This window comes from Danio rerio, chromosome 10 (genome assembly GCF_052040795.2).
Source record: "Danio rerio strain M-AB ecotype USA chromosome 10, GRCz13ab, whole genome shotgun sequence".
In the NCBI taxonomy this organism is placed as follows: domain Eukaryota; kingdom Metazoa; phylum Chordata; class Actinopteri; order Cypriniformes; family Danionidae; genus Danio; species Danio rerio.
Genome location: NC_141030.1, coordinates 9,412,998 through 9,433,173, shown reverse-complemented (window position 1 = coordinate 9,433,173; position 20,176 = coordinate 9,412,998). Strand labels below are relative to the sequence as shown.

The window sequence follows — 20,176 nt, the reverse complement described above, 5'->3', positions numbered from 1 at the left end:
CCTACACATTTTTCGTAGGTTTTTTATTGTATTATTTAATTATTTGAAAAAAAAATCTATTATATATATTATTTAAATATATAATTATATTTAGTATATTTTATACTACCTGTTTATTTTTTCCCCCAATTTCTGTTTAACAGAGAGAATATTTTTTCAACACATTTCTAAACATTATAATTTTAGTAACTCATTTCTAATAACTGATTTATTTTATCTTTGCTATGATGACAGTAAATAATATTTTTAGATATTTTTCAAGACACTTCTATATAGTTTAAAGTGACATTTAAAGGCCTAACTAGATTTACTAGGCAGGTTAGGGTAATTAGACAAGTTACTGTATAAAGATGGTTTGTTCTGTAGAAAAAAAATATCGCTTAAAGGGGCTAATCATTTTGACATTAAAATGATTTTTTAAAAATTAAAAACTGCTTTTATTCTTGCCAAAATAAAACAAATAAGACTTTCTCCAGTAAAAAAAAATATTATCAGACATACTGTGAAAATTTCCTTGCTCTGTTAAACATCATTTGGGAAATATTTTTTTAAAAAGAAAAAAACATTTCAAAAGAGGTTCAATAATTCTGATTTCAACTGTATGTATATACAATTACTCTACTACAATTTTTCAGAATTCTTATGTTATATTGTCATGACCTAAATTTGCAATGTTTTTTGTCTTAAACATGCTGTTGTCTTGATAAATGATAAATGTTCTTCTTTATTTCAAATTTCTTTTATTAGTTTTTTCTACATGGAATATCAAATACGACATTGATTTTATAATTATCCTTCACTGTTGTTGTTACTACCCCACATAAACACTTCCCTTCCTAAACAATCTCCAACTTCCCATTGGAAAAAACTAAATAAACATAATTATGTAAAAATAAATACATAATAAAGATAAATAAATAAAAAATGAATAATACTTATGTTTTTATATATTGTTGCTCAGCTAAGAATCAAGAGAGTTAGCCAGCAGATAATCTAAAAAGGGGCACCACAATTTAGAGTTGAAGGGCTCTAAAGAACCAGTAAGTGATAGTCTATTTTTTTTCTAATTTAATGCAAAAGTAAACACTTCTATCCAGGAAACAATAGAGGGTTAAATGTTCTTCTGTAGTTGAAAATCAGAATTATTCTGCAAAGTATTACTCTGCTTCAGTTAATGAATTCATGTTGAAATAATTAATTTATATGTATCAGGATTTAAGGCAGGTATATTATAAGTAACAGTATTTAAATTACCTAAAAAAAGTAATCACTTACTTTAGTTTTTCAATGGAAAAGTATTTGAACTTAATTATAGTACCTAACTTTGTAATAATTGCACCCAACTCTGGACCTTAATGTATTGGCGGGAGCCACTACTAAATAAATGTTTTCATCTTTATGTTTTGATTTTTAAAAGTGTTATTCACCAAGAACCAAGAACCATATAAAAATAAAATAGTTTTTTTAAACAGAAGTAAGTACATTAACTCAGTCTTTGAGCTGTACCTCATACACAGTTTTGTTTTTGGCCCTTTCATCAATAGTGGGCTTGGAAAAAAAGGTTTTAGCCTGCTCAGGGAAAGCTTTTTCAATGTCAGCTCTTGGGATTCATGGCATGCATAGTTGGTTCCCCTCTCCCCAAAATGGGTGGAGCCTAAATCTGTGCTTTTGTAGTTGGCATGGAAACCACATCATTGTACCTACATTTCTGGCATGTTTTTCTAAAGTAGTACATTTCCTTCATGCTTTTTATGTGCTGGACGTCTGAGACCAATGGTTTTAACATTTGTTCAGCAACGGTTCAGGTTTGAGTTCATTCTTCTTGGGGTCCCCATGGTTTTCTATTATTAAAGGACACAGTCAAATCTTAGCTCAGTTTAATTATGGATCTGGCCTCATTTGGTCCAGGCTGTACTTATTTAGAAATGAATGGAAGCAACAATGATCCTATTGTACTGGGCTTTGTTCCCTGTGATCATTTGAGAGTAGAATTTCAATGCTAAAATTCACTTGTCATACACAGCCCTTGTCTGGTGGCTCATTCATGAAATAAAGCTGGATCGCTTACTGCTGCTGTTTTCGTTTAATACATTCAGATGTTAATTTTTATGAGCAAGCAAGCTAATTTACAACCAAACCGGATACTAATGGCTAACTGAGGTCAAACATCAGCACAGAGTAGGTCAAATTACTAGTTTTTGGTCAGTTAACAAATGTTAATTTTATTAAAACTCTTAAAATTTATTTTGATGTTTTTTTATTGATATTTTTATGATTAAAGATTATTATTACTATTATAATTAAGATTACTATTATAGGCAGCTGTATTAGGTACCTTTTGCCTTCTGAACTGCCTTATTTTTTTATGGCATTGATTTATCAAGGTTTAACAAAGCAAATTCTGATTCTACCAATGTCAAAAAAGTACTAATCAAGAGTTATCATAGCAGTCAACTAGGCATTTGCCTGTATAAGATTCTGACGGCATGATAACCTTGAATAAAAATATCTCGGTTTCACAGTATTGTGATTATCGCTTTAAAATATGTGCTATTTAAATGTCTGGGTAAAAACAACCCTCCCTCACCACCCCCCCCCCCCCCCACACACACATTGGGCACAATATATTTTATTTTAAGAAACATCATTTTCAGTATTTTGAAACATGTCAGTCTAAATAATTAAAATCTTCATCAGTTTCAAAAACACAGATTTCTATGCAGCTTGAAAGGCATCTTTGGATATAGCTCAAATATTTCCTGAATCATGGGCTGACAAGTTGCTTTTGATGTAGAGGGTCCATTTCTTCTAAAGATACTGCTGTCCTAAAAAGTCAAGTAAATGTTCACAAAAAACACACAAAAAACACTTACAAATACCTTTGGTATAAAAGAAAATGTTAGTAAAAACCTTTTAAAACCTTGGCTTTTCCAAATCACTGTAAACCTTGAAACTGGTTATCATCCCATGCCTACAGACAACCTTTTCCCCCCCCAATCTTCTATTATAAAATGTTGGTCAGCTTGTGTAAATTAGTCCCAGTTTTCTGCTCTTTGCTGGCATGCAGGAGGGGTGCTGGTGTTTTTTCTGCTACTACTCTAGCTTATCTGTATCAAGGTTTCACTGAATATAATTTTCTTTCTCTGTAAAGCCTCGTCTGTGCATAAGAATCCCAGCAGATCAACAATTTCTGAATTACTCATGTCATCCCATGTGTAGAATCAACAACTTTGCCATCATCACAATCCCTTCAATCACTTTTCTTCCCCATTCTGACACTTTGAATTTCAGAACCAGTTTTACATGTATTCCTGGTAATGTAAATGTTTGGAAAATATAGAGCAAATTCTTCCTCGTAACTGGTTCAGCATTTTCACATTAATCAGTGTTTTTGTTTTTTACTGTAATATAATGTCAGTCCTAATTTTGTACCTTTAGCTTACCTTTGGCATCACCTGACACTCACTTAAAGCATAAAACATGAATAACGTAATTCAAATAGCAATAACAAACATCAATTTCAGAGGAAAAAAATTAGCTTCAATTTTGTTGTATTTTGTTGTATTTTACTTTTTAATCTTTGCATGCATTCAGTTGACCTGTAGTTACAGTTAAGACTTTTACATTGTAACAGAAGATTTCCTTTTCAAATAAACGTTGTTTTAAGAAACCTTCTATTATTCTAAGCATCCTGGAATTATTTATCGTTGTTTCCCCCAAAAAATAGCCTATACATTTTTAAGATTAATAATAATAATAAATATATAATAAAAATAATAAGTCCTATTTGAGAAGCACATCAGTATATAATGATTTCTAATCTGAATTACGTTATAGTACTGATACTGGAAACTCAGTGCTGCTTGACATGAATAAATTGCATTAAAAAGCTTTTACTGTATCTTTTGACCAAGTGTGTATCACATCATTTTGCAGCCTTGCTGTGAAACTTATTTTAAAGTACACACTTAAAAAAATTATCAACTCAGACTGTTTGAGTATTTATTTTTAAATAAAAATTAGTCAGAGCTGATGTGTTGTTACACATAATGTGTTTCACAGCATCCAACCTTATTTAATAATATCCTGAAAAATGGTACAGCTTCTTGTAGAATGGATTTTTGTTATCACAGCTTGTGGACATTGTGAGTGAATCTGGATTAATGGCAAATAGATTTTATGTTATTGGTTAGTGACATGACTGAAAATAATCACTGTCTGCTGTCTTTATGGAATATTTAAGTATGTGAAAGTGTATATATACAGTTGAAGTCAGAATTATTAGCCCCCCTTTAATTTTTTTATTTTGATTTTTTTAAAATATATTTTCCAAATGATGTTTAACAGAGCAAAGAAGTATTTACAGTATGTCTGATAATATTTTTTCTTCTGGAGTAAGTCATTTCGGCAAGAGTAAAAGCTGTTTTTAAATTTTTAAGAACCATTTTAAGGAAAATTATTAGCCTACACAGAACAAACCATCATTATACAGTAAAATGCCTAATTACCCTAACCTGCCTTGTTAATCTAATCACCTAGTCAAGCCTTTAAATGTCACTTTAAGCTGCATAGAAGTGTCTTGAAAAATATCTAGTCAAATATTATTTAATGTCATCATAGCAAAGATTAAATAAATCAGTTATAAGAAATGAGTTATTAAAACTATTATGTTTAGAAATGTGTTGAAAAAAAACTGCTCTCCGTTAAACTGAAATTGGGGACAAAAATAAACAGGGGGGCTTATTATTCTGACTTCAACTGTATACACACACACACACACACACACACACACACACATAAACGCACATGTATATCCAGTGTTGATGGCTGTATTTTTATGACAAAAATCATTTTAGCTCACGGAAAAATGTGTGTTCTGGAACATTGTGTTTGAATTGTTTGTTTGACTTTAACCCTGGTGAGCATTAAGGCTTTGGTTTGTGTTTAACTGCCAAAAGCAACAGCAGTAGTTGTGAGCTTGACTGAGAGAGAGAGCAAGTCAGGCAATGCAAGGAAGTCGATGACTAGAGGTAAAGATCCAATGATTAACCATTATAGACACTTTATTTGCTGTTGCGAGTATTGTGATGTATTTGATTTCCTGTGATTGAATCCTGTAAAAGAGCAGCACACAAGCATATCTGGGAACCAGGATATGTTAGGTTCTGGATGGGATGCCTTTTGTTCCCCTGAGTGGTTCCTAAGCCTGGAACCTACCAAACCAATGTCAAAGATTTAGTGGTAATGGAAACCAACTGTGTGGTCACCTTACGTTTGCTGTCTGGGCCAAAAAGCTGCATATATGAGCACAGCAAATGGACAACAGCCAACTGAAACACGAACATATGTTCTGGACCTGCGTGAGAGGATATTTTATAATGCCTGCAAGTGGCAGTAGTCAGTATTGTCATGGCACAAAGGAAAATGGGAACTAGTGCTGCACACATACAAATCATAAGCTGCATTTAAGTTCCATTTTCACAGTATTTCACAAAAGTTACAGAGGAACTCACCCTGTCCAAATATGTCTGATTATCCATATCATTTGCAATTATTTAACGTGATGAATTGACAGCTGAATTGTTTCCTTTTAACAGTTTGCCTAGTTTCATCCCTTCGACTCTCATGCTCTGAATAATAGCTGAACAGCCAGAGCACTCTCTTTCTCTTTCACTTCTTTCTTGAGTTTGAGTAGAACGAACACGTGAAACATACCAGACAATTAATCTGACAGACCCCCACCTACCGCCCGCCGTTTAAAGTCACAATAACTCCAACATTTACCATTTTTATTTTTGTGGCATATTGCTGACTGTATTTATTATAAATGGTTTATCTGTTCAAATCATTATTCATTTAGTCTTTTTTCAGTTCACCATCCCTTGGTATATGTAATCAAAATAACACTCACTTCCTCTTCTATAACTCTTATGTGGTGATATATTTACTGGTGCAACAACCTGCCACTCAGTTAAGAATTCCTGAAGGACAAAACCAAGTCCTACCATCCTAGGGTATATCATTTGGTATTTGACATTATTGAAAGATGTAATAACCCCCTTTTTTTTTAACAACGACCAGTAGACTTAGCAGTTTCTTCCAATGGTCAATATAAAAAAATGATAATAATAAATATTATCAAAAAGTAAACCAATAAATCGAATCTAATCTTCTGTTTATAAACTTCTGTTCTATGCTAGCAGGGCAGAATTTTTAAAAAACTATTTACTTAAAATATTTATTCTCTATATAATTTATCGTCAATCTTACACTGAAACTACTTATTGTGTGATTTATTTTTTTTTTTTCAGGCTCAGTTATGCACTTTTTAAACAATCATTTCTGCATTATCTCTTGATTTTTTTTTTTTTTCAAATCAACCTCAAACATCTCACTCATTTGCAGTTCATCCATTGAACGATTTACCTCCAAATCTATAACACCAGAGAATAATTTCTGCTCTTCCTAAATGCTTTATAATTAGCTTCAGCGTATTAAGTTTCCAAAACTCAGAGGCACTCCAAAATTAGAGCAACCTTCTCCCTGGTGTGTTTTCAAACTATCACAGCTTGGGTAATGACACAATTGAGTGATTTGACAGAAGCTCTTGAGCTCTGTTTATACTTTCAGGTGTAGAAACCCCGGCTCGTCCCGATTGATTATCTGCCTTCCTGGTGGTTTTGCTTTCTGGCTTTTGCTCACAGTATGTCATTGGGGCAGTGGAACATGAGTGTCCTCTTCTCCAGGCATCTTTGCATTTCCACTTCACGCCTGCTCTATCATGTTACATATGTAGCGGTTTCTTCTCTTAGGGTTCGGTTTCTCTGGGCTCTTCACACAGTAGGAGATTCTCCGCCTCCTTCATTAGTATCAATGTAGCTGTCGGGAATCTGTAAATCAATCTGTTCGTGGTTAAGGAGATTAAATAAACTAGTAGAAAACAGTTCAGTATTTCCATTGGTTTTGCTAGTAGTGAGAGTTTTTGTCTTATGTTTTGTCAGGAGGTGACCTGCAAAGATCTGACCCCATATCACCCACTGATAAAATCAGCATGAAGGACATTACTCTTAGTCAGGACTTGTTTAATTATTGTCACTCTTATTTGATTAATTTTGCATTCTCAGTTGAAGGCGGTTATGGTCAGTCTACAGTCTAAAGAACGCTGAGTTGATCCCAAATTTCTTGAAATTTGGGGAAAATATGGACACATATTTAATGACCAATTTTTTTTATTAAAGGAGCTGTAGGAGACCTTAACACTAACATTAGCCTGTAGCATTGAAAACGCACAACCCTATCTGCGTGTCAAGGCTGTACGATTAATCAAAATCGCAAAATTTAAAATGTTGTAATTATCTAATCGCAAGAGGCTCCGATATGAATAAATATTATTAAACCTTCCCCCCCCAGACCAAATGTGTGACTGCCATGACAGTCTTACTTGCCAATTGGGTGAGCACACATTAGTTCTCCCCAATCAGAATTGCACAATCGAACCATGCGGAATGCCCACAATAAAACAAACAAACAAGACAGTGCTTACAACAGGGGCGGACTGGCCATCTGGTAGAACGGGAAGTTTCCCACTGGGCCGACGCACTTTTTGGGCCGGGGTGATCATCGTCTTGGATCTAATCGGCCCATAAATGGCTTAGCAGCCTATCGTTTTTTTTATTATTAATTGACCATGCTGTGATCTGTGACTCTCTGAAAGTAAGATGCTTTTTTTCCGGAAAGACAGACTGGGCCGGCCCATTTGACACTCTGCAGCCCATTGGTTCTTTTCTTTATTGACATTGGGCTGGCCCAATCACAAACTCCTAGTATTTTGGGCTCTGTGTGAGCGTGCATCGTCTGTGTGTATTTGTCAAAATAGCCGAGAGTCAGAGAGAAGAAACGGAAAGGAGGCACAAGGAAATTGCGTGAAACACACTGGCGTTTTATTTAGCGGTTCTGAAAAGTTCTCCGTTCATTCTAGCACACGGCTAAAAATGCAAATCATGTGACCACACACACACACACACTCTCTGCCAAGAGCTGCAGCCAGTAGTTCAGCGCGGGTGCTTTGAGCATAAACCCCAGGTGAGAGTATAGTGCATGTCAGACAGTTCATCAACTATCTGTTGAATCTCATCTCACTACAGTTGTTAAAGGTGATATTGAATTCATCTTGTTGTTTCTATCTAACGACTCTTCAGTCTTTTTTAATCACTTGTTCTCAGGTAACTCTGTTTTGAGCTGAATGCAAAGATGAGCTAATATATTAATTTATGGAACCACGTACACTGATTCTGCACACTGACTGATTGCTTACCTTTATCATATAAATTTATTGTACGTTATACTTTTATAATGGCCATTATTGATTAATAAAACTGATATTCTGCAAAAGAGATGGAGTAAAGTTCGTTCATTTTATTGAAAATGAAAGGAGGCAGTTATATTTAAGCCCTGTTTTGTTATAAATATGCAGAGTGAAGATGACGGTCATATAAATGTGTAGCTACACGAGGCTGTCTGGTGTCTGTTAATCATAATATCAAAATGAAACAAATTTCCTTATATTATGTTTTCATTGTTAAGATAGTAAAACAGCAAGCTGGATGAGATGAATGAGGTTATAAAGTATACTGTTCCCTTTGAAGATTTACCCATGCATTAGCAGGCAGTTTTTGTTATGTTTATTGTTTAATATAGGCTGAGTGAATAGTGTATTGAATAAGCTAATTTGGCTGTAGTGTATGAGTGTGTGTGTGAATAAGTGTGTATGGGTGATTTCCGATACTGGGTTGTGGCTGGAAGGGCATCTGCTGCATAAAACATATGCTGGAATAGTTGGCAGTTCATTCCGCTGTTTCAACCTCTAAGGCGAATGAAAATAAATAATTGATAGTATATTTTTTAGAACTTAACAAATATCTTTATGGACAGTATACAGAAATTAAATTGAGAATAATGTCTGTATTTATTTAATTATTTAATTAATGTGGCTTTTGTGTTTTTTTCAAAAAAGGAGTTGATAAACATATTGGACATGCAGAGATTGATAGCATTTTGATTCAATGTAGTGGGCCGCTCTGGCCCAAAATGCCACGGCCGATTTATTTATTTATTTTTTGGCCCAGTCCATCCCTGGCTGACAACAGGGGTGATGGCATCTGCAGCTTAAGCATTAATAGACTAATTAATCGCAAAGAAATGCAGCACGTCGGTAGTATGGTAATATCTTGATTTCAAAGTCAGACTCCAAACAAAAACAGGTCATTTGTAAGACCTGTCGCAGAACGAGGAAATACAACAGCACCAAAATGCACCAGAGAAACGTCTTGTTAAAAAACTCAACTAATTACTGCCAGTGACACTCAAACTAGTAGCAAGCAACAGCAAAAAAGCAGAGCTGTTTGCTAATATAAGATAATATCTTTTAAGTTCCTTTTTAACCAACAGTCACTGCATTTTAGCACTAAGAAGCTACAATACAGATTAAGCTGAAGCTTGAGTACAAAATTAAATCGCAAATTAAATCGCAAAAATTTGCAATTAGATATTTTCCTCAAATCACACAGCCAGACAACATAATATCATTTCATCATATCAGTAACCAGGCTTGTAAAATGCAAAAGTAACTTACATAAACACTTGTTACGAGCCAGGAATATTGCTGTGGGATATCAATTATGGACCAAAATCTATCATGACTTAGGCCCAGATTGGCTAATCAGGAGGACCAGGAGTATTTCCGGTGGGCCAGTCCATTTTTTACCAAGCACCAGTCATGAGCCCAACACACTAGAACAGGGGTCACCAATCCTGGTCCTGGAGGGCCGGTGTCCCTGCAGGGTTTAGCTCTATCTTGCCTCAACACACCTGCGTGGATGTTTCATGTATACCTTGTAAGACCTTGATTAGCTTGTTCAGGTGTGTTTGATTAGGGTTGGAGATAAAATCTGCAGGACACCGGCCCTCCAGGAACAAGTTTGGTGACCACTGCACTTGAATGTGCAGGTAGGATTGTCATTGAGTGACTATAAGAATTAGAATAATTCATAATAATAATCCTGAAATTACACTTGCTCAAGGAAAAATGCCCTGAGACAATTAATGAAATCAGATGATTCTCTATATTAATAAATCTGACTTAACTTAATTAGAAAGTTAAAAAAGGGGGAAAAAAGATGAAGCCATCATTAGAAAGTAATATTGTGGTTGTCTGGCACAGTCTGACAACATGTCTTGCAGACAACAGTGCAATACATGTTTTATTTTTTATTTTTGTTGAAAGACTGGATATCTTTAAACAATTTTGCGCAGAATATATATTCAGATATTGCAGAAAAGGGGATTGTGATGTTTTAAAGAATAGTGTTGGAGATTTACCCTTTAACGTTCTTATGTTTATGAAAAATATTTGAATTTATACTGCAGCTGTTAGTGATAGTGTCATTAGAAAATTCAATACATTTAATTTTAAACTTATTTTATACATATAGCTTAATGTATTTTTCTATTTATTTTATATATTTTTTTCATTTCAAGGTTTGGATATTTATGAGCACTAATTCTCACAGAAAACATATTCTGATACTGTTAAACATTGCATTGTGTTAACTGTTCAAATAAATCTTCACTGAAGTTCTGAATCTCAAATGGTGCTTTTTTAATAAAGTTAGTTGTAAACTGAATAGGCCGGTCTAAAGCTTGAAACTCCAGGGCTAAAAAAAGAGTCCCAATCCAGCCCTGTCGTGACTAATATATGCAAGTCTAAAATCGTGAAAGATTCATTAATTTGAGTTTGATAAAAGGCATCTAAAACGTGTTTGGGAAAGAAAACTATAGCTAACTAGTGTAATTTCCCTTAATTATCTGAAAATAAGGGCTGTTATCCCTTTTTTATTTTTACCATACATACAGAACAATCCTTCGGGTCACTCGAAAGACGGGGAAATTATAAATTTGTGTCGGTTTCTCTTTGCTGATAAAATATATAGCTAGATGCATAACGTAACGTTCCTGTATAATTCTAGTCGATACTTCCGGGTTTCATCCCACCACAGCCTCTATTTCACTTTTAAAATGTCGGTCGCGTGAAATCTATGGGGTGCAAAGTGCAGTGTGACCATGGCCTAAAAGACTCCATTAGTTTGATCAGGTGTGTTTAATTAGAGTTGGAACTAAACTGAACAGAGATGCGACCTTCCAGGAACCGAGTTGTCTAGGTATAGTACACTGTAAGCACATAAACATACAGTCTGTAAAAATCGACATCGACCTATCTGCTAAAAGTGAATTTAGTCTACTTTTATGGACACGCAAGCATGGAGTTGGCCTTAAACACACTAAAAGCCATAAAACTCCTTTTAAGCTTGTGTAATGTGGGTCATTTGTGCCCAGTGTGATCTAGTTTTAGTGCTAATGGTGTGTTAAATAGTCGGTTTATCAGACTGATCTCTTAATGGTTGCTTCGAGGTCACTGGTCACCGTGACTCTCATGTTTATTCAACAGACTCAAGCACAATTTGATTTGAAGGCCATGACAAGCTTCACTGCTTCAGTGAGGAAAAAAAGTGTAGCATTCATTTGTACCAGAGAAACCCATTGCACCTGTTCTTCTGTCTAAGCCACAAAAACACCACCCACAAACATGCATTGTGCAAAATGCATGTTTCACTCTGATTGGCTTTCTTTATGAAATGTCCAAAAGTTTAAACCTTTTAAAAAAGTTCTATTTATTTTAGCATTCATGAACAGTTTTGTATTGTCAAAGTTCTTAATGATCTAAGATAAAAAAAAAAAATCAACCTTTCTAGGGTCTAACCCCACACGCTATCATCATGTACTCTTGAACAAGTCCACTCAACCCGGGTTGCTTCATAGAAAGAATAGTCAGATAATTGACAATTAGCTGGTAATTAATAAGTTGGAGCAATTGGAGTGCATACTCAATGTAAGCAGCCCTACTTGGCCTATATTTTTGTTTAGCTGTGGTTGTGTTTGTGAAACCAGTTGTGGTGTTTTTAGTGTCACTTTGCACATCAACTGACCTTAGTTAGGTGGTTTATATTCCCAAAAACAAGCATGTGTGCAACCCATAAAAATGTAGACCTGGTTTAGCAAGCAAACATCAGAATAGATCAGAAGTGTGAACCAAGTGATGTTGACTGCAAAGTGATTGTTGATTGTTTTGAGTATCTCAGAAACTGCTGATCCTTTTTTATTTCATGGAACACAATGCACACTAGTGTTGACAGACTATTACACAATATGTTGTGATCATCTTATTCTTCTTATCAGAATCAACATAGAGAAGAGGTTTGAGTTCTTGGTTTTGAAGTTTATGATCCTGGGCCAGAATTATTAACATCTTACATCTGTATAAACACGTTTTTTTGGCATTAAAAAACTCTGTCAAGATTTACTTGAGACATACTATAAAATATTAACACCCAAATGGCCTGGACTCAGGTAACATCATTTCATGTGTGTTTGTAGATGTTTCCTTTCAGATTAAAATGAATCAATGCAATTTCTGCAGTTTTTGTCAGTCAGCTTTTTGGTATTTGTGCCATTATTCAGCACCCAGACATCCCACTTTCCACGTAGGTGGGTTTCCAACTTTATATTGTTGAATCTGCTTGCTTGCAACCTAATTTTTATTCCGAATAGACATTACAAAAATTAGCTTCTATTTGTTTTAACTCAATCGTAATAAATCTGTTCCGATGTTGATAAAACAATTATTGAATCATATCCAACCCCCTTTCCAGCAATCCACATTCGTTTGTTAATTCATTCATTCATTTATTTTCTTTTGAGCTTAGTTAATCAGCTTGATTAATCACGGGTCACCACAGTGGAAAGAACTGGCAACTTATCCAACATATGTTTTTCGCGGTGAATGGCCTTCCAGCTGCAACCCATCTCTGGGAAACAACCATACACTCTCATTTACACACATAGACTACGGACAATTTAGCTTATCCAATTCACTTATAGCCATGTCTTTGGATCTGTGGGGGAAATCTGAGCACCCAGACGCAACCCATGCCAACGCAGGGAGAAAATGCAAAATCCACATAGAAATGCCAACTCACCCAGCCAAGGCTTAAACCAACAACCTTCTTCCTGTGACGTGACAGTGAGACCCTCTGTGCCACCCCTTCAATCTGCATTCATTGCTCTGCAAAGCCTAATTTCTCAGAAACCAGTAAAGTCAAGTAACATGACTATTGCATCATGGAACGTATTTGATTTGTTAAATTACAGTGCATATGGAAAGTATTCATAGCACTTCATTTTTTTCAATTTTAGCTCTGACATGGACATGAGGGATATAAATTACTGAAAAACAACTAAGGGTGAAGTATATTGATCGCAAGTGCTCAGTTTGTGATCTCATCTCGGTTTCGTTATGTTGATATGTAATTTCAAATATTCGTAGCCTAAAACAGATAGAAATATGATTGTTATTAATATGACCACTATGGTGAGGGCTTAAACAGAGCAGTGCTCATAATATGGAGCATAAAAAAATAAAAAAAGACAGCTGGGAAACATAATCTGCTTTATATTTTTGTAGGAAACACAGTTTAGATCTTTTTAGGGTAAGAGGTGTGTGAGTTATTGCTGTCTATCAGTGAACGTGTCAGGAATATTGAATACAAAACTAACTTAACTCCGCTCCTTTATGGCCCCTCACAGAGCTTGATCCTTGCTGTCATTTCTTCCCTTGGGTCTTAGGATTTGAAAAGAGATCAAAATTGCTCCACTCTGTCCAAACTTTTAGGATACAGGGTATCAGATTTGCACAATCCATATGCACAATGCTTTGGCATGTTTTCCTCGGCCGAAAGCTTGACAGACCTCCTGTGTGTAGCTACGGTTGTTAAGCCACAATTGGTGTGTGGCGGTTTTTGGGTGTGGCTAAGCGAAGGGCCAATGACCCAAATCACGTATTTGATTTATTAAATTACAGTGCATATGGAAAGTATTCATAGCACTTCATTTTTTTTTTCACATTTTTTATGTTATAGCCTTATTCTAAAATAGATAAAATTCATTTATTTCCTCAAAATTCTACACACAATACCCCTTAATGATAAAAAAGATTTTTTTAAATTGTTGCAAATTTATTTAAAATAAAAAACCTGAAAAATCACATGTACATCAGTATCCACAGCCTTTGTCGTGAAGCTCTAAATTGAGTTTAGGTGCATTCTGTTTCCACTGATCATTCCTGAGATGTTTTAGCAGCTTAATTGGAGTTCACCTGTGGTAAATTCAGTTGATTGGACAAGATTTGAAAAGGCATACACCTGTCATTATAAGGCCCCAGGGTTTTCAGTGCATGTCAAAGCACAAACCAAGCATGAAGACAAAGGAATTCTGTAGACCACGTGTCAGGATTGTCTCGAGGCACAAGGCTGGGGAAGGTTACAGAAAAGTTTCTGCTGCTCTGAAATTTCCAATGAGCACAGTGGCCTCCATCATCCGTTAGTGAAAGATGTTAGGAACCACCAGGACTCTTACTAGAGCTGGCCAGCCAACTAAGGTGAGTGATCGGTGGAGAAGGGCCTTAGCCAGGGAGGTGATCAATCACCCGATAGACACTCCGTGTTAAGAGGAGCACCTTACAAAAGGAAAACAATCTGTACAGAAATCCATTAATCAGGCCTATATGGTAGAGTGGCTAGACGGAAGCCACTCCTTTGTAAAGGGCCAATAGCAGCCCACCGGGAATTTGCCAAAAGGCATCTGTAACAAAATTCTCTTGTCTGATGAGACTAAAATTGAACTCTTTGGTGTTACATTTGAGGAAAATGAGGCACCGCTCATCACCAGGCTTATACCATTCCTACAGTGAAGCATGGTGGTGGCAGCATCATGCTGGGGGGATGTTTTTCAGCAGCAGTTAATGACTAAATCTAAAAACAACAGATGAAAACAGTAAATTTTAGCTCTGACATGGACATGAGGGATATAAATTACTGAAAAAAAACTGAGGGTGAAGTATATTGATCGCAAGTGCTCAGTTTGTGATCTCATCTCGGTTTTGTTATGTTGATATGTAATTTCAAATATTCGTAGCCTAAAACAGATAGAAATAGGATTGTTATTAATATGACTACTATGGTGAGGGCTTAAACAGAGTAGTGCTCATAATATGGAGCATAAAAAATAAAAAAAGACAGCTGGGAAACTTAATCTGCTTTATATTTTTGTAGGAAACACAGTTTAAATCTTTTTAGGGTAAGAGGTGTGTGAGTTATTGCTGTCTATCAGTGAATGTGTCAGGAATATTGAATACAAAACTAACTTAACTCCGCTCCTTTAGGGCCCCTCACAGAGCTTGATCCTTGCTGTCATTTCTTCCCTTGGGTCTTAGGATTTGAAAAGAGATCAAAATTGCTCCACTCTGTCCAAACTTTTAGGATACAGGGTATCAGATTTGCACAATCCATATGCACAATGCTTTGGCATGTTTTCCTCGGCTGAAAGCTTGACAGACCTCCTGTGTGTAGCTACGGTTGTTAAGCCACAATTGGTGTGTGGCGGTTTTTGGGTGTGGCTAAGCGAAGGGCCAATGACCCAAATCACTCCTCCAAAATATCAATGGAGTGGCTTCACAACAACTCGGTGAATGTTCTTAAGTAGCCCAGCCAGAGCTCAGACCTAAATCTTATTGAACATCTCAGGAGAGATCTGAAAATGGCTGTACACCGCTGCTTCCAATCCAACCCGATAGAGGAAAATGTGGAAAATTTCCGATGTGGAAAAAGTGAAGCGTTATGAATACTTTCCGAATGCACTGTAAATGAGATATATTCATTTTCGAAGGAGAACTTGTGGTGTATTGTGTGTGTGTATATTAGGGAAGAATATGATTTCTGACACACCGGATGAAAATATGATCTTTGATTCTAGAATGACATGAACTTCAAGAACTATATGATCTTGAATTGACAAGACAAGTCTCAAGAAGTGCATGGTCTTTGTCTGGACTTGAACTACTTAGTTGCCTTGTCAGTTTTCTAAAATGTTCAGCACCAGCACAGCTTTAATTTCTAATCCAGTTTCACTCACATTGTTAGCCAGTGCACTTCCATGGTACAGTAGGAGGGTGGATGACTTTTCTGGCAGACGGCGGCCCACATTGGAGTCTGGCTGGTGTTTGAATGGAGACTCTAACCATGTATTCCGCATGCTTCACTTCCGTGCTTTGATAAGCCAGGATGTGGCAGTCAGGTCGCAGAGTTCCTCTGGAGCGGGGGAATATCCCACAGTCCAGTATGGCTAGTGGGACCCAGGAGCGGCTGGGAATTGGAAGCCTCATCAGCCCAAACAGGATACCGCTCCAAATACAACCCATCAAAGGTGGGAACTGGGTGTAAATCAGCTCAGAATTGGAAAACAAAAAGAAACTTCCTGAATGAGCTCTCACTGCACTGGTTTTGTAGGCTTCCCCCGGCCGTTATATATTCTGGGCCATAACTCAAGCCATCGCCCATAGGCCAGTCAAAAAATCCCCATTCACTGGTTATTTAGGGCATGGGTTGACCTTGTGGATGATGTGTTCCTCAAGGCTGAGAATAGTATTGTTATCTGAAGACTTCTATGTGATGTTTGGAGATTGGGGGTGGTATTCAACATGTTTCAGTGCTAAGGGGTTAGATTTATAGCTTAGCACCATCAGTTCAGGAGCAGCAAGGGGAGCTCCAGCTTAACTGGGCATTGTTGAGCCCCTTCCTTTTATCCCGCTATAGTTTTAATGCTGTGCAAATCCCCCTGTGCTCTATTGACTCTGAACTCCACTACAGTGATATGGGAGGTATTCACCTCAGTGAATCAGCACAAGTAGCAGAGTGAAAGCTCTCAGTTTACTGTTGAGCCTTGGATTTTAATCTACACTTAATGCTGGGGTTAGCAATTTTGCTTGGTTGTCTTTTCACATCTTCTCTGCAATGCATAATTAAAGTGGGTTCTCTATTTTATCAGTCTGTCTGTCTATTTATTTAGCAGTCTGTCTATCTGTATGTCTATCAATCAGTCAGTGTCTCTGTCTAGATATGAGACTTAGCAAGTCATAGCAACTGATTAAAATATCTGGATCACCAACAATCAAAAATTATGTAACTTTTGTAGTTTGTGTATGGAATCAGCTCCTCTCTAACAATAAAAGTTTGTTTTGCACAGCTTGTGTGTTTTGTGAAATCAGGGCTCGAAATTAACCTTTTTGCTTGGTAGCACCGGTGCTCCTAACTTTAAAAATTTAGGCGCATCAGCCAAAATGTAGTCGCACTTATAAGCACCGTTACTACAGGTTTTATACAAACATATGTGAGACTGGGAGCACAGATGCTTTTGATTCTGGAGCTAATTAATAATATAATAACACTAATACTAAAATGATTAAAGCGTTTTAGAATGACCAAAACAACTGTTCAGATGTTTCACAATGTGCTCAGCCTGATGGTTTGTCCATTCACACACATTTTTATCATCACATGATTTCTTATAACAAAGTCACATGATTTTTTTTAATGCGCATACTGAAATTTGTGCGGTAAAAGTGTTTCCATCATAGTTTATGCGCATCTTATCGAATAAGTTAGTCCTACTAAGTTATGCGCGTATGTTTTTATGTACATTTTCAACATGTATTCTCATCTTGACATTTCCATCAACCGTTGTATTATGCGCATATCCAAAATAGAAGAAAAGATACGCATAAACTATGCTGGAAACACTTTTACCAAACAAATTCCAGTATGCGCATTAAAAAAAGTCATGTCATGGTTTCCGGTACATTCATTCTTCCATGTTGGGATGCCACGCCAAAATTGATGTCACCACAGCTACATTACAGCTTTTCATTCAAAACATTCAGTCCTGTTTTTTTTTTTTTTTAATAGCGGGTGATAATCGCACCAAAACGTAATAAGAGGTAAGTTAAATATAACAGCGGAAACTTTTTTGCAACAGTAGTGTTGCTGTGCATGATTTGTTTAACGCTTTAAGGCTGACTGGCTGACTGACAGGAGCGTGATGCATAAAGCCAACAAACACCACGTAGAGCCGTTTCACTTCACTTCAGGGCGCATAATACCGCTCTGTAGGTGTATTGCACACATTCATAAATATTCCTAGCAATTGTAATAAATGTTGGAGACATATTTGTTACATAAATGCACTAAATCGGACTTCAGCAGCTTTTATTTGAGAGCGCACAAGAAGATCTGCGCTTGAGTAGCGAATGTTTGAGGGGGGAGTGCAAGAAGTTTTGTGCACGAGCAGAGGAAATAGGCACGCAAGTAAAGTGATTCACGTGCTCGTTGGCTATTACATGAACAGGCCACAGGTAGTTGGTAGATCGGTGTAAAAAAGGCCTGCCGCCACAGCTGGAATAAATCCTAGAGGAAACACTACATGTTATTTTTTTATAAGAGATCATGTGATGATTAAAATGTGTGCGAATGGATAAACCAGCAGGCTGAGCACACTGTAAAACATCTAAAATGTTGTTATGGTCATTCTAAAACGCCTTAACCATCGCAGTTTCAGTGTTATTATATTATTAATTACCTCCAGAACTGTGTCAAGAGTTACTGCTCCGCATATAGTGCCTTCAAACGCCAACATTGAGTGTCGGCATCATCTTATGAGGCGCTAATCATTTATTAAACAAAGAAAAGATTAATGCATCTTCTCCTATGCTGCAGCAAATACCATTTTTACTGTTGATATTTGGCGCCAGTTAATCAGGAAGTAAAGATTTTGTTCACTTTGACTCGTTGGATGGAAGTGCTGCTTTATTCACACTTCTTTTATGCGATAATCCATTTGTGCACATAAAGTTAATTCCTGTTTTTGGATGGAAACCTAGCTAATGTATGTGATTTTTCCTACAAAAATAATGTGATAGAACTCACCAGCACACCATTATAAATGTCACAAAACCTCAATTGTTGTTTCAATAATCTTTATGCATCTGATGGAATGTACATGATCAATATTTAGTTTATTTACTTTACAGAACTGTCTGACACAGTTGTTCCCAAACATTGAGTATACTATCCAGCTTCAGACAGATGATAACATGGCAAGTATCTGTTGTTGTTTTTTTTTTGAGTTTTGAGTTACCGTAGTTTCCCCACTTCGATTTTATTGTTTATATATCATGCTTGTTTCCTAGGAAGTGTTTATTCTCATGAACGTATGAGATGGAAATTGTGCTCTGAGGGTCTCATGCAGCAAATCAATGTTTTTTTTTAGAGAAAATATTACTATTTTAACCTAAACATATTTGGCGTAACTTCTGTGAGAGTCTGTGTTGGGGGTGCATTTTTGCCACCAGGTGGACAGTAGGCATGGGCAGGTATAAGATTCTGACGTTATAATAACCTTGGATAAAATAATCACAGTTTTACTATATTGTGGTTACTGCTCTAAAATATATTCTTTTTAAATGTCTGGGTAAAAAAAAACTACAACTTTTTTCCTTCTTTAACCACAATATATTTTAATTTAAGAAACATTTAAGGTATTTTGGGACAGTAAACAATATAGTCAGGCTAAACAATTCAAATGAATCATTAACTTCTGCTGTCTTCATTAGTTTCAAAAACACAGATTTCTTTACAAATTAAAATACGATGTTTGGATATCTTTTTTTAAAGGAGATTCTGTTGCCCCTTAAAAAAAATTAATTAAAAGTCTTACACATACCTTAGGAATGGTATAGCAGAAAGTTCTTAAAAACCTTAACTTTTCCAAACTGGGGTACATCTTGTAAATGGTTATCATTCTAAGCCTAGTAGACAGCAGTGTGGACTCTTTCGGGCACATGACATATGTGTAGCTTTCTGAATTAGAAGGAGAAAAATACAAATTGAGAATGAAAAAAAAAATAAATAAATAAAAATGTCAGAGGATTTCAATTGAAGTAAAGAAGAGACTGTTTTTCATGACTGGCATTTTGCTTATTTCCTATCACCATGTTTCTGCATTCATTTGAATAGGGCATGAAAATTGTGCAATGGTTTAAATGGTCTTTTTAACTTTCTATTGACCTAAGGGCTCCTAAAACATATGCGGATTACGTGGAAATAGTAAGCAGCACAGCTTTAGCTTTTTAAACTTTGATAATCATAATAATAATCACGCCCGTTTCTAAGACTAC

At 36.0% G+C, this 20,176-nt stretch overlaps 2 protein-coding genes across 9 annotated transcripts in view; both read left to right on the top strand.

The window, feature by feature from the left end:
* Positions 1 to 20,176, top strand: part of tctn1 (tectonic family member 1) — an 845,382-nt gene that overhangs the window by 145,151 nt on the left and 680,055 nt on the right. The window lies entirely within an intron of this gene.
* The window catches only part of arl15b (ARF like GTPase 15b), an 80,101-nt gene that overhangs the window by 3,651 nt on the left and 56,274 nt on the right, over positions 1 to 20,176 (top strand). The gene's annotated exons all lie outside the window — the stretch shown is intronic.